Here is a 12,406-nt window from a genome sequence, read left to right on the forward strand (position 1 = left end):
CTCCTTGCTTGCATCAATGTGTTTCTACACTGTGCTAAATCTAGGAAGACAGATTCTCTTTTTTTGGTCATTGAGATTGCAGCCAATTTTTTCAGTGTTTTTCATTTTACTCAACAAGTATTAACTGAACACCTACTATATATCATTCAGTCTTCTAGGTCAGGGATACCTCAGCAAACAAGACAAACATGATTGCTCGTGAGAGGTGAAAGGTCAATTTCCGGGGCCTAGGTGGTAGAGTCGGTTAAGAGTCCAACTCTTTGTTTTGGCTCAGTTCTAATCTCAGGGTCATGAGATTAAGCTCCAAGTTGGGCTCCCGGCTCAGTGTAGAGTCTCCTAGAGATTTTCTCTCTCTCAAATAAATAAAATAAAATCTTTAAAAAAGAAAGTCAATCTCCACAAAAGGAAGTTAGGGAGTGTAGGGGGCTGGTATGTACAGCCTGTACACCCTCACACAATAGTTTTACAAGTCGAGTGATTTTCTCCTTAAGATTATTTTTCAGAAGTGTTATCTGGGGTCATGGATCTGCGTATTTAAACACTCTTCAGAAATACCAGATCAAATTGTATTTCACACAGTAGAGTAGAATACTAGATTGTGGCTTTCCCTTTAACTTCTCTCTCTCTCTCTCTGTCTCAAGGATAGGAAATGTAAGTGAAGTCCTCTTCCCCCAATTTAACTTAAAAAAAAAAAAAAAAGCTATTCTAGAGATAAGTATTTTAATTTCCAATGATGGGAGAAGGGAAGTGTTCTTAGAATTATTTATGTTCATCTCTCTCCAGAACTGATTAATGGATGCAGCTCTCAGAATCTCAGAGAGGAGCAGTTGTTGTTTGTTGTTCTTACTATTCCCCTTAAGAATGTGACTGCTTGGGGCGCCTGGGTGGCTCAGTGGGTTAAGCCTCTGCCTTCGGCTCAGGTCATGATCTCAGGGCCCTGGGATCGAGCCCCGCATCAGGCTCTCTGCTCAGCAGGGAGCCTGCTTCCTCCTCTCTCTCTGCCTGCCTCTCTGCCTACATGTAATCTGTCTGTCAAATAAATAAACAAAATCTTTAAAAAAAAAAAAAAAAAAAAGAATGTGACTGCTCTTCCATTGGGGGCTACTCTGTGCCCCCAGGAAAACTAAAAAAATCTCTAGGAGCCAGAAAATCTCAGTTCAGCAGGAAATGGTTGCTTTTTAGAACTTTACTCCTAAACATCTTCCCCAGCTCTATGTTGACAGTAGTTCCCCTTTCCTCAGTACCTCCCTCCTCTTTTTAAGCCTGACTTCTGTGATATCTTTCTCATTCTTAGGTCCTCTTTGGAGACACTCATTTTTTAAATAAGAGAATTTCAATTACTATTATTTTTATTTTTGTAATTTTTAAGGTAGATTTATTTATTTATTTGTTTGACACACACAGAGAGAGAGAGAGAGAGGAAGCACAAGCAGAGGGAGCTGGAGAGGGAGAAGTGGGCTCCCAGTTCAGCAGGGAGCTGATGCAGGGAGGGATCCCAGGACCCTGGGATCATGACCCAAACTGAAGGCAGACACTTAACCAACTGAGCCACCCAGGCACCCTATAAATTACTATTATTTTTTAAATGGTGTTCCAGAAATGTTTATCCCAACTTTGGAGACATACCATGACCTGAAGTGCAACCAGGAGGGAAAAGTGACGTCAATTGTAGATGGTGCAATATTGTCAAGTCATCCAATGCTTGGCAGACTGGCTTCCTGCACCTCAAAATGAGAGAACATGCTCTTTTGTATTTATATACTATCTCCTCCACTGAAAAAGCACAAACATTTTGACAAGGGTTTTTTTTAACCCATACAATACTATCATTAGGAAGAAGAAGTACTTTTATTAGTCCTGAAGGGAGAGTAGGTCTATTTCATTTTTTACTCCATCACAGAGAGCAGGATGACGGCTAGAGGAAGATCGTATCACCAACTTGTCAAGGGTTTTATAAGCCTCATGTCATTCAGGGTCATATTAGCACTGATATTTCCATTCTCAGTCTATTGGGAAATTTGGTCAGGCTCACATAATTAGAAATTGTGTAGCCAGGACTCAAACTGAATGTGGCAGCCCCGTCGGCATGTTTTTGACCCTGCCACATAGTGCATAGGAGCCAAGGTGCTATAAAGTGTGAGGCAAAAATGCCCCATGATTTCATGCCTTGTTCTGGAGCCAGGAAAAGGCCAACAGGAATCCAAAGAGATCAGTGTAGTGTACAGGTCCGCATGGCCCCCTGTGACATGCGCTCTGTGGGCAGGACCATACTGACAGCTTCAGAGGGAGCACTTGCCCCACCCTTGCTAAGCTCTCATGTAAAAGTCTCAGAGGAGTTGCTAAGAAAGTCTGGATTCTGAACTTTTAATGGAATGGAGCTAAGGAGCAGGGCTGTCAGCCACTTGGGGTCCCCGAGCTTTACTGGAAAATCCTAAGCCATCTAATAAGATGATCTACAAGAACTACAAAATAAATAAAAATATAAAAATATTTTTAAAATGTAAAATATACAAAGTACAATCTAGCAAATAGCCAGGTTCTTACTATAAGAATTGGTAATTTACTATTTTGTCATATTTACTTTTTACTATAAAAGAAAATGTTATGAATATAATTTTTATAACCTTTAAAAACAAGCAAAAATTTTAATCTTTTCTTCACACATGGACACATAAAGGCTAGAAATAGTTAAGAGAAGGAGGGGTCCAGATCACAGTTGTAGTGGCCTCCTGGGGAGGGTCTAGGGGTAGGACTGAGGTGAAAGAAACTGCAATTTAGGTGGCTCCCCATGAAGCCAGTATGTTCATAGAGATGTGTGGCACTCTCCTTCCCAGGACAGTGAGATTCACTTGGAAACCACAAGGTCTGTAGGTAATTTCTGGGAAGTTCATCTGGCATTTGTTACAGTCCTTCAGCTGCCTAGGAGAGGCTGTGTGGCCCCTGGGCAATGGGATGTGTGTGGAACAATTTGACAGAGTCTGGTGGCCATAAACATGTGCCCTTGTCAATAGCTTGCAGGTTGCCAGCTTCCCTCCTGGGACATGTTGCTGTCCCTGAAGTATGCTGTACATCCTAGATCTTCCTTGATTCTGAGTGAACTCATGCCTCAGGGTGGCCTGCTTCATTTTCATCGGAGAAGCCTGTCTCAGAGAATGGCATCTAAGCCCCATCTCCTCTAGGACTTAACTCCTTATCCCCTGAACCCTCCCTGCTTCCCCACCACATCCTTTGTTGCACCCACAGAACTTCATCCTTCAGGAACTTACTGGCATTTCACATGTCACACTGTATTATGCAGTGTGTGTGCATGTGTGAAAGCCCCTTGAGGCTGGGGTTGGTGTCTTACTCATCTCAGCACCCCCAGCTTCCAACATGTTGCCTGGCATAAGTGTTCTCAAATGAATCATACATTTGATGAGTGTAAGACTGGGGTGATTCTAAGCCAGTGTACTTCAAACTTTTACATAATGCATCTCTGTCGAGGGAGAAAAAGCTTGAGCTCACACTCCTCATCCCCTGGGATAGGATTGAAATCACTAGCTAATATCTTAGAGTAAAATATATATCTAGTATGAAGTTCAATGTTAATGACAAAGGATGGAAATATATTGTATTCATTTACTTGAGTTTCTGTAACCAACTACCACAGACTTGGTGGCTTAAACAATAAACATTTATTTCTCATGTTTCTGGAATTTAGGAAACCTAAGATCAAGGCACCAGTAGATTTCATATCTGGTGAGAACCTTCTTCCTGGCTTTATTGTGTCTTCACATGATACAAGGTGCTAGAGTCTTTTGTGAGATACTAATCCCATTCATGAGACTCTTAAATGTGGCAGGTTGATTTCTTGTCAGATCTTGTCATCTTAGTACCTAATGTTTTTAATCTGAAAAGACAGCTGACAAAGAGCTTTTACTTCGGAAAACTGGCTCTGCCTCCTTCTATTTGCTTGCTCTTTTTTACTACTGCCTTTTGTTCATAGTTTCTTAGCAAACAGTTCTTTCTGGGGCTGTCTACTTAACACCAGAAGATTTTACCTGTAAATCCTCTTAAGGAGGTCCCTGCAGTGCACTGAGATGATCACCAAGGAAGTTACCATTACCAGTGTTTGCCTCAAGAAGGCCCACCTCCTGTTATGACACAGAGAGCATTGTGTCCACCTGGGTGGCCAAAATGGGACCATTGTCACTAGGCTAAGGATGAGTTCAACATTAAAACAAATCAAAAGAGATATACACTATGGAGTATTATGCCTCCATCAGAAAGGACGAATACCCAACTTTTGTAGCAACATGGACGGGACTGGAGGAGATTATGCTGAGTGAAATAAGTCAAGCAGAGAGAGTCAATTATCATATGGTTTCACTTATTTGTGGAGCATAACAAATAGCATGATGGACATGGGGAGTTAGAGAGGAGAAGGGAGTTGGGGGAAATTGGAAGGGGAAGTGAACCATGAGAGACTATGGACTCTGAAAAACAATCTGAGGGGTTTTAAGTGGTGGGGGGGTGGGAGGTTAGGGAAACCAGGTGTTGGGTATTAGAGAGGGCACGGATTGCATGGAGCACTGGGTGTGGTACAAAAACAATGAATACTATTATGCTGAAAATAAATAAAAAATAAATTTTAAAAAAGAGATATTCTATTATATTATTTTGACACCCCTTTCATGCTCTGCTCACTAACAATGTAAGCTCTGAGGGTGCCAGGATTTACCCTGTACTAACTGTATACCAGCCCCTAGAATAGTACTTGGCATGTGGTAGATACTCAACACATGCTTACTAAAGGAGCAAATGTATTTGGATTGAAATAACCTTTTTATGAACCAAAGACAAACATGGTAGCAGGTAATAAAGATTCAGGTGGAGCCCTAACTTCATGTGTAGACCAGTTTTCTCCAGACTGGAGCTCCTTCAAATCCCCAGACTCTCATATACTACATCCATTGAGTCTGAACAAGTTTCCTATAAATTAACAGAGGAGGTAATGGAGTGGCTAGTATCCAATTTGGAGGCTCTCAGATATGCAAACATTTCACTAAAAGCAAAAATTTGGGAGCTCCTGGGGTGCTCAGTGAGTTAAGCATCCAACTCTTAAGTTTGTCTCAAATCACAATCTCAGAGTTGTGGGATCAAGCCCTGCATCAGGCTCCATGTTCAGTGAGAGTTTGCTTGAGTATTCCCTACCTCTTTCTCTGCCCCTCTCCCTGCTTGTTCTCTCTCTCTCTCTCAAATAAATAAAATAAATCCTAAAAAAAAAAAAACCCTTTGGTTATAGTTTCCCAAATGGGGATAAAGGCATAAAAGTAATAATATCATAGCAGCAGCAGCAGAAGCAGAAGTAGCAATAATAGTAACAACAATGCCAGTGGTAGTAGTAGTAGCAGTAAAAGCAGTAGCAGTGGTGGTGGTAGTAGCAGGGATAGTTGTAGCAGAATAGCAGCAGTAGAGGTGGTAGCAGTAGAAGTAGCAGTGGTGGTGGTAGTGGTAATAGTAGTAGCAGCAACAGTAATTATAGTAGCAACAGTATCAGTGGATATGGCGGCAGGATGGCAGCTATAGTCACCCTTTATTGAATGCTTCTTATATGCAAAACATTATCTTAGGTATAATCTAGTTTAATCCTAAAAATTTCCATGTTTAAAATGCTTAGAAGCTTCAGTTGCCCTTAAAATGATGTCTGAGCTCCTTAACTTGACTTCCAACACCCTTTGCAGCATCTAGCCCCACTTGGCTGTCTTTTTGCCACATGCCACACTAGCACTCAGTCTGCATCTTTCTTTCAGTTCCCCTGCACACTCTGTCCACTCCCCTGTGCATGGTACACAGGAATAGGCACCAGTCTTACTATTCCCAGCTCCCTAGCCCTTCCTTTATCCCACAGGCTTAGAGTATAGTCAGTCCTATTAGGTGAAAGCACCTCAAGCATGGTAGTGCTGTCTTGTTGTAATTGCTCTTTTTTTTTTTTTTTAGATTTTATTTATTTGTCAGAGAGAGAGAGGGAGCGAGAGCGAGCACAGGCAGACAGAGTGGCAGGCAGAGACAGAGGGAGAAGCAGGCTCCCTGCCGAGCAAGGAGCCCGATGTGGGACTTGATCCCAGGACGCTGGGATCATGACCTGAGCCGAAGGCAGCTGCTTAACCAAATGAGCCACCCAGGTGTCCCTGTAATTGCTCTTTTAACATTTTATCTCCTCCTATGGAGTCAGAAAAGAGCAAAGCACTCAAAAAAGGATGGGGACAAACCGAAAGGGCTCAAAACTCAACCTGATGAAGCCAGTGGCAAAAGCAGCAAGAGTTGAGAGAAGAAAAATAATTATAATCATAATATTGGATTCTAATCCATAGAGTAAAGTAAATGTCCATGGTTCTATATGGACCCATGAGAGGAGGAATTCACCTCTCTTGCCTACTACTCATTATTCTATCTCTCTAGGGTCTAACATACATGACATATAGTAGGTGCCTAATGAATAAGACTTAAAGAAAGGAACTGTGATATTATCACCATCTCACAGATGACTGAAAAGTTAAAAGATTGCCTGAGGAAGTGCAGTTAGTAAGGGGCAGAGCTGGGATTTGAACATAAGGGTGTCTCTTTCAACTCTGCCCTTTTTTTTCACTTTTAGCTCCCAAAGGTGAGTCCAAAAACTCAAATAGCTTCCTAGTTGTTATCTTGCAATATTGCAATGTGAGTTGGGAGCCAGGACTGACAATTACCAATTCTGTAAGATAGCAAAACCTTTGGCTCCTTATTGTAAGGTGTATAGAACTATTATTTACATTGTCATATGCCACAATTCATCAATCTTCATGAATCCAAGCAGTGAAACTCCTTGGTTTAACAATGCAATAATAGCAAATGGAGAGATTGTTCTGACCTATCTTATGACATTCACGATTTATTTTTGAAACATTCATTTATTTAGAATGTTTTGTCAATGAGATAAATTTTAAAGTACTTTATTTTCGATGAGTTTAACAACAATAAGCAGCTATAATGCTTCATACCTTGTTATTTGGAGTCATCCTTACTCCAAATACTCTTGTACATCTTTGACAACCTGAATGAGCAGCTCATTGCCTGGTTCTCAACTGTTGGCTTATAAATTTGGTGAGTGTATGCCAATGAATTATTTGGAATTTGTGTCAATACTGCATATTATATACCAGGCATAATGAGTAAATAGTTACTGAGATGTCCTACAACATATTCCTATTTCCTGACTGCTTAAACAACAAATTCCTATTTCCTGACTGCTTAGAAGAGCATTGAAGTATATGGAGTGACATGCTCTCCTAAATTCAGTTGCATTAAAAACTGGTTTTAGAGAAATGAGTATAGAGATTTGATTCCTAGTTTCAAGCTCCCCAGGCTAGCAAAAGCTGGAATTGCTTCAAAGCCATGATTTCTTTAATGGCCATCCACCAGATCTCTCTACTGAGTAAAGAGAAGTCCCCAAAGGAGATAAGAGTGGGCTCCTAAACTGTGTCAGGGGCTGCTTTGGGTGGTATGAAAATAGCTATGACCAGACAAGCAAGGTCCCCACTCTCCTGGGGCCAAAGTCTCCAAGAGAAGTTGGTGACTAGAATGCAACTATGATGGGGAAGCAGAGATTTTAAAATGTAAAGATGGATTTTGTGGAGAAGTGGTTGACTCTCATATATAATGGAATATAATTCAGCCATTAAAAAAGAATAAAATCTTACTATTTGCAAAAACATGGGTGGAGCTAGGGAGTATAACGCTAAGTGAAATAAGTCAATCAGAGAAAGACTAATACCATATGGTTTCACTCACAGGTGGAATTTAAGAAACAAAACAAACCAACAAAGGGGAACAAAGAGAAAGAGACAAAGCAACAAATAGACTCAATTGTAGAGAACAAATTGATGGTTACCAGAGGGGAGGAGGTGAGGGAAAGTTAAGTAGGTTTTGGGGATTAAGGAGTGCCCTTGTTGTGATGACTACCAGGTGATGTTTGGAATTGTTGAACCACTATATAGTACTACTGAAACTAATATGACACTGTACTATTAACTATACTGGAATTAAATTTAAATAAAAGAAGTGGTTGATTCCAGGTTTGGAGTAAGGAAAGTGCCAGATAAACCTGAGACTTGCAGGGCCAGAAAATAGGAAGTGTTTGAAAAAGAAAGGGAAGGAACAAGAGACAATTTGAATGATCTCCCATTGGCAAAGGTTAGAATAATTTGAGTTTACCGGATAATCTCACAATAAATAATGGATTCTAATCCATAAATTAGAGATAATGTATCCTAATCCACAGAAAAAATAAATATTCATGGGTTTATAGTGATGTAGATAGATAAATGACAGAGAAGGAGCAACTCTTCCTTACATAAGAATTCAAGTTAATAAATATGGAAGAAATAAGGGAAATATAAAATCACCAATAGACAAATATCCTAATAATAATTGCAAGCAAGATTCTCCGATGCATACAAAAATCACTGGGCTAAGCTTAAGAAGAATCAGGATATTTTCAGTCTTAACCTATTTCCCCAAAGAGATTGATCAGTTAGAGAAAAATAGTAACTTTGCAGTGAAGAAACTCTGCAACCACCTTAACGAAGTGCTTAAGAAAACATCACCAAGGAGATCTGTTAGCTGGTGAACCCCTGATAAGATGTACATAGGAGAATGCAGCATTTCCATGGGTTCCCTGCCAAAAACACATCACTATAGAATCAATAATGAGAAAACTTCAGACAAATCCAAATTTTTAGAAATTCTACAAACTCACTTGCACCATCAAAGTGTCAAAGCCATGAAAAACAAGGAAAGGCTGAGGAAACATCAAAAAAACATCTCTGGTGATCTGCTGTCCGAAAAACAAAAGGGGAAGAGAGCTGGATACAGAGATGCTTAATCTTATTCTGGTGGAGTTGGATTATCATCTGACAAGGTTGAGAGTCAAGTAAAATGTATCTCTGAGGTTTCTATGGAGATAAAATGAAGTATAAGAGAAAAAGCATCTGAATTTGGCCTGTGTAGATGGACCATTAAGATAGTGCAAACATGGGGCGCCTGGGTGGCTCAGTGGGTTAAGCCGCTGCCTTCAGCTCAGGTCATGATCAGGGTCCTGGGATCAAGCCCCGCATCAGGCTCCTTGCTCAGTGGGGAGCCTGCTTCTCTCTCTGCCTCTGCCTGCCTCTCTGCCTGCTTGTGATCTCTGTCTCTCTCTCTCTCTGTCAAATAAATAAATAAAACCTTTTTTAAAAAAAAAAAAGATAGTGCAAATGCAAATATCTTATTTGTCTCAATAGCAGGTTGAAAAAGTAACATTTATTTGAAAAATTCCCCAAATTCTCATTTTTTCTGTCAGGCAGCTCACTTTGTACAGAGTGCTATTTTAAGTCCTATGGAAAATAATAAAGACATAGGAAACACAACTTTTGCCCTTAGAACTTATTAGATGGAAGAAGGATATTATAAGAGAAATACACAAAACAAAGATTAAAAACATGCCTATATTGAATGGATAAAGAAAATGTGGTATATACATACAATGGGATATTATTCAGCCTTTAAAAAGAAGGAAATTCTGCCATTTGTGACAGCATGGATGGGTCTGGAGGACATTAGACTGAGATAGGCCAGATGCAGAAAGACAAATACTGTATGATCTCAATAATAATTAGAATCTAAATAGTCAAACTGAGAAAAGCAGCAAGTAGAATGGAAATTGCCAGGAGCCAGGAGGAGGGGGATAGAAGAAGGTGGTGGTCAAATGATACAAAGTTTCCTGAAGGATGAGTAAGTTCTAGAGTTCCACTATATAGCATAGTGCCTATAGCGAATAGTACTGTACTGCATACTCAAACTTTGCCAAGAGGATGATCTTATATCAAATGTTCTATTTTTAAAAAAGATTTTATTTATTAGTAAGAGAGACAGAGAGAGCACAAGCAGAGGGAGGGGCAGGCAGAGAGAGAAGCAGGCGCCCACTGAGCAAGGAGCCTGATGTGGAACTGGATCCCAGGACCCCGAGATCATGAACTTAGCCAAAGGCAGACACTTAACCAACTGAGCCACCCAGGCATCCGATATGTTAAGTGCTCTTATCACAAAATTATAACAATAACAACAACAACAATAACAATAGTAATGAATGAGAGGAAACTTTGGGAGGTGATGCATGTATTTACATCCTTGATCTTGATGATGATTTTCACAGATGTATTACCTACCCCCAAACTCAAGTCATATACATCAAATGTGTATAGCTTTTTACATGTCGATCATATCTCAATAAAGTGGTTTTTAAATTAAATAAATAAAAATCAATTTAAAAAACCATGCCCACACACCTGTGTAGCTCAGTCAGTTAAGTGTCGGCCCTCAGTTCAGTTCATTATCCTGGAGTCCTGGATTGAGCCCTGTGTCCTGCTCCCTGCTCATCAGACAGCCTGCCTCTCCTTCTGCCCCTCCCCTTGCTCTTGTTCTCTCTGTCTCTTTCTGTCTCCACAAGTCTCTTTCTCTCAAATAAAAAAATAAAATCTTAAAAAAAAAAAAAAAAAAAAAAAAAACCATGGGCGCCTGGGTGGCTCAGTGGGTTAAAGCCTCTGCCTTCAGCTCAGGTCATGTTCCCAGGGTTCTGGGATCGAGCCCTGCATCGGGCTCTCTGCTCAGCGGGAAGCCTGCTTCCCCCTCTCTCTGCCTACTTGTGATCTCTGTCTGTCAAATAAATAAGTAAAATCTTAAAAAAAAAAAAATCTTGGAACACTGAAAAAATAAAAAATAAATTTTTTTTTAAAAGTTACGTATCACTGTACCTTAAAAAAAAAAAAAAAAGTCCATAGGTATTACACATATTCTAAGATATGACTTTGTGTAAAGAAAAGGGACAGCCTATCAAGGGGAGTAGAACAGACAGGATTACTCCAGGAAGAGGAAGTAGAAAGCTGTGGTTGAATTGTTGAATTATGGCTGTGAAGAAAATATTTCCAGATGCAGAGAAACCTGCCTTTTCCTGCTAAAGACAGAGTATTTGAATCAATAGGAGACAGGAGTATGGTAGAGGTTAGAGGCAAACTTTGAGGATAACTTTTTTTTGGTCGAAGAGGGCAGCATAGGCCACTGGGCCCAAGGTTATGAGAGTAATTGGTGTCATGACAATAAACATCTTTGAAGTATTTGGTCAGATAATCAGGGTTGATTCAAGAGTGCTATGAGCCCTAGAGATTCTGAGAAGCAGGAAAGAAGTTCTCTTAGAGCCCAAAGTATTATGAAAGCTATGATTAAGGGTGCAGACTCCTGCTGAAGACCAAACTAGGTGGGATGTCACAGAATAGGGGCTGGTCAGTTTAAGCAACAAAACTCAGAAGCCCAGAGGCTCAGAAAAGGGATGAGGCCTTTGGATTTTGCCAAAGAATATCATTGGTGGTTTAATAAAAGTAGTTTCTCCAAGGCAAAGACCAAAGAACTAGAGCTCCCAACTGAAAATCTATTAAGGAAAGGAACCATGCTCTAATATATCTTTGTATTTCCCCAAAATACCTAACTCAGAATATCATCTTCGAATTTTGACAATGAAGTTCTATATTTCCCTGCCAAGAGCTTCAACTCAAACCAGATTGCAAGCAACCCAGAAAAAAACATATATGTGAAAATAGGAGTAATTTGCATCAAAGATGTGTTTAAGAAATGAACTTAGTAGTAAGAAGGAAGAAAATGGAGGGCTGGCATAGATTGAGGGATTGAGTAAAAGTGGAGGTCAAGAGATACTGTCACAGCATTTGACATAAATCAACATGGTCAGTGAATCTTAATATGTGTTGCTGAGATAAACATTTTTTAAGAATATTCAGTTGCTTTTTAGAAAGACTGTTTATTTCAGCCATACAGATGTTTTTTCATAAAGTATCATTTATTATTTATTATTTAAAATTCAATTAACCAAGGTATAGTACATCATTAGCTTTTATATAATATTCAGTGATTCATTAGTTGAATATAACACCACAATGTTCATCATATCTCATGCCCTCTTTAATTCCCATCACCCAGTTACCCCATTCCCCCACCCACCTCCTTTTCTGCAACCCTCAGTTTATTTCTCAGAGTCAAGGGTCTCATATGGTTTGTCTTTGATCTCATTTAAATGGGTATGAATTTTCTCTTTTTAATGATCATTTGCTTATTTATTCAGAAAACACTGATTGAGTACCTAATATGGGTGGAAATTGTTCTATGCACTGGCTATGCCAATCAGCAAGGGCATCAAAGTCCTTATCTTCATGGGGCTCACGCTTTAGTAAGCTCAGATAAGCCATCAACAATGTCAACAAATGTTGGCGAGGATGTAGAGAAAGGGGAACCCTCTTACTGTTGATGGGAATGGAAGCTGGTAGAGCTACTCAAGAAAACAGTATGG

Source organism: Mustela erminea, chromosome 4, assembly GCF_009829155.1.
Source record: "Mustela erminea isolate mMusErm1 chromosome 4, mMusErm1.Pri, whole genome shotgun sequence".
NCBI classification, from domain to species: domain Eukaryota; kingdom Metazoa; phylum Chordata; class Mammalia; order Carnivora; family Mustelidae; genus Mustela; species Mustela erminea.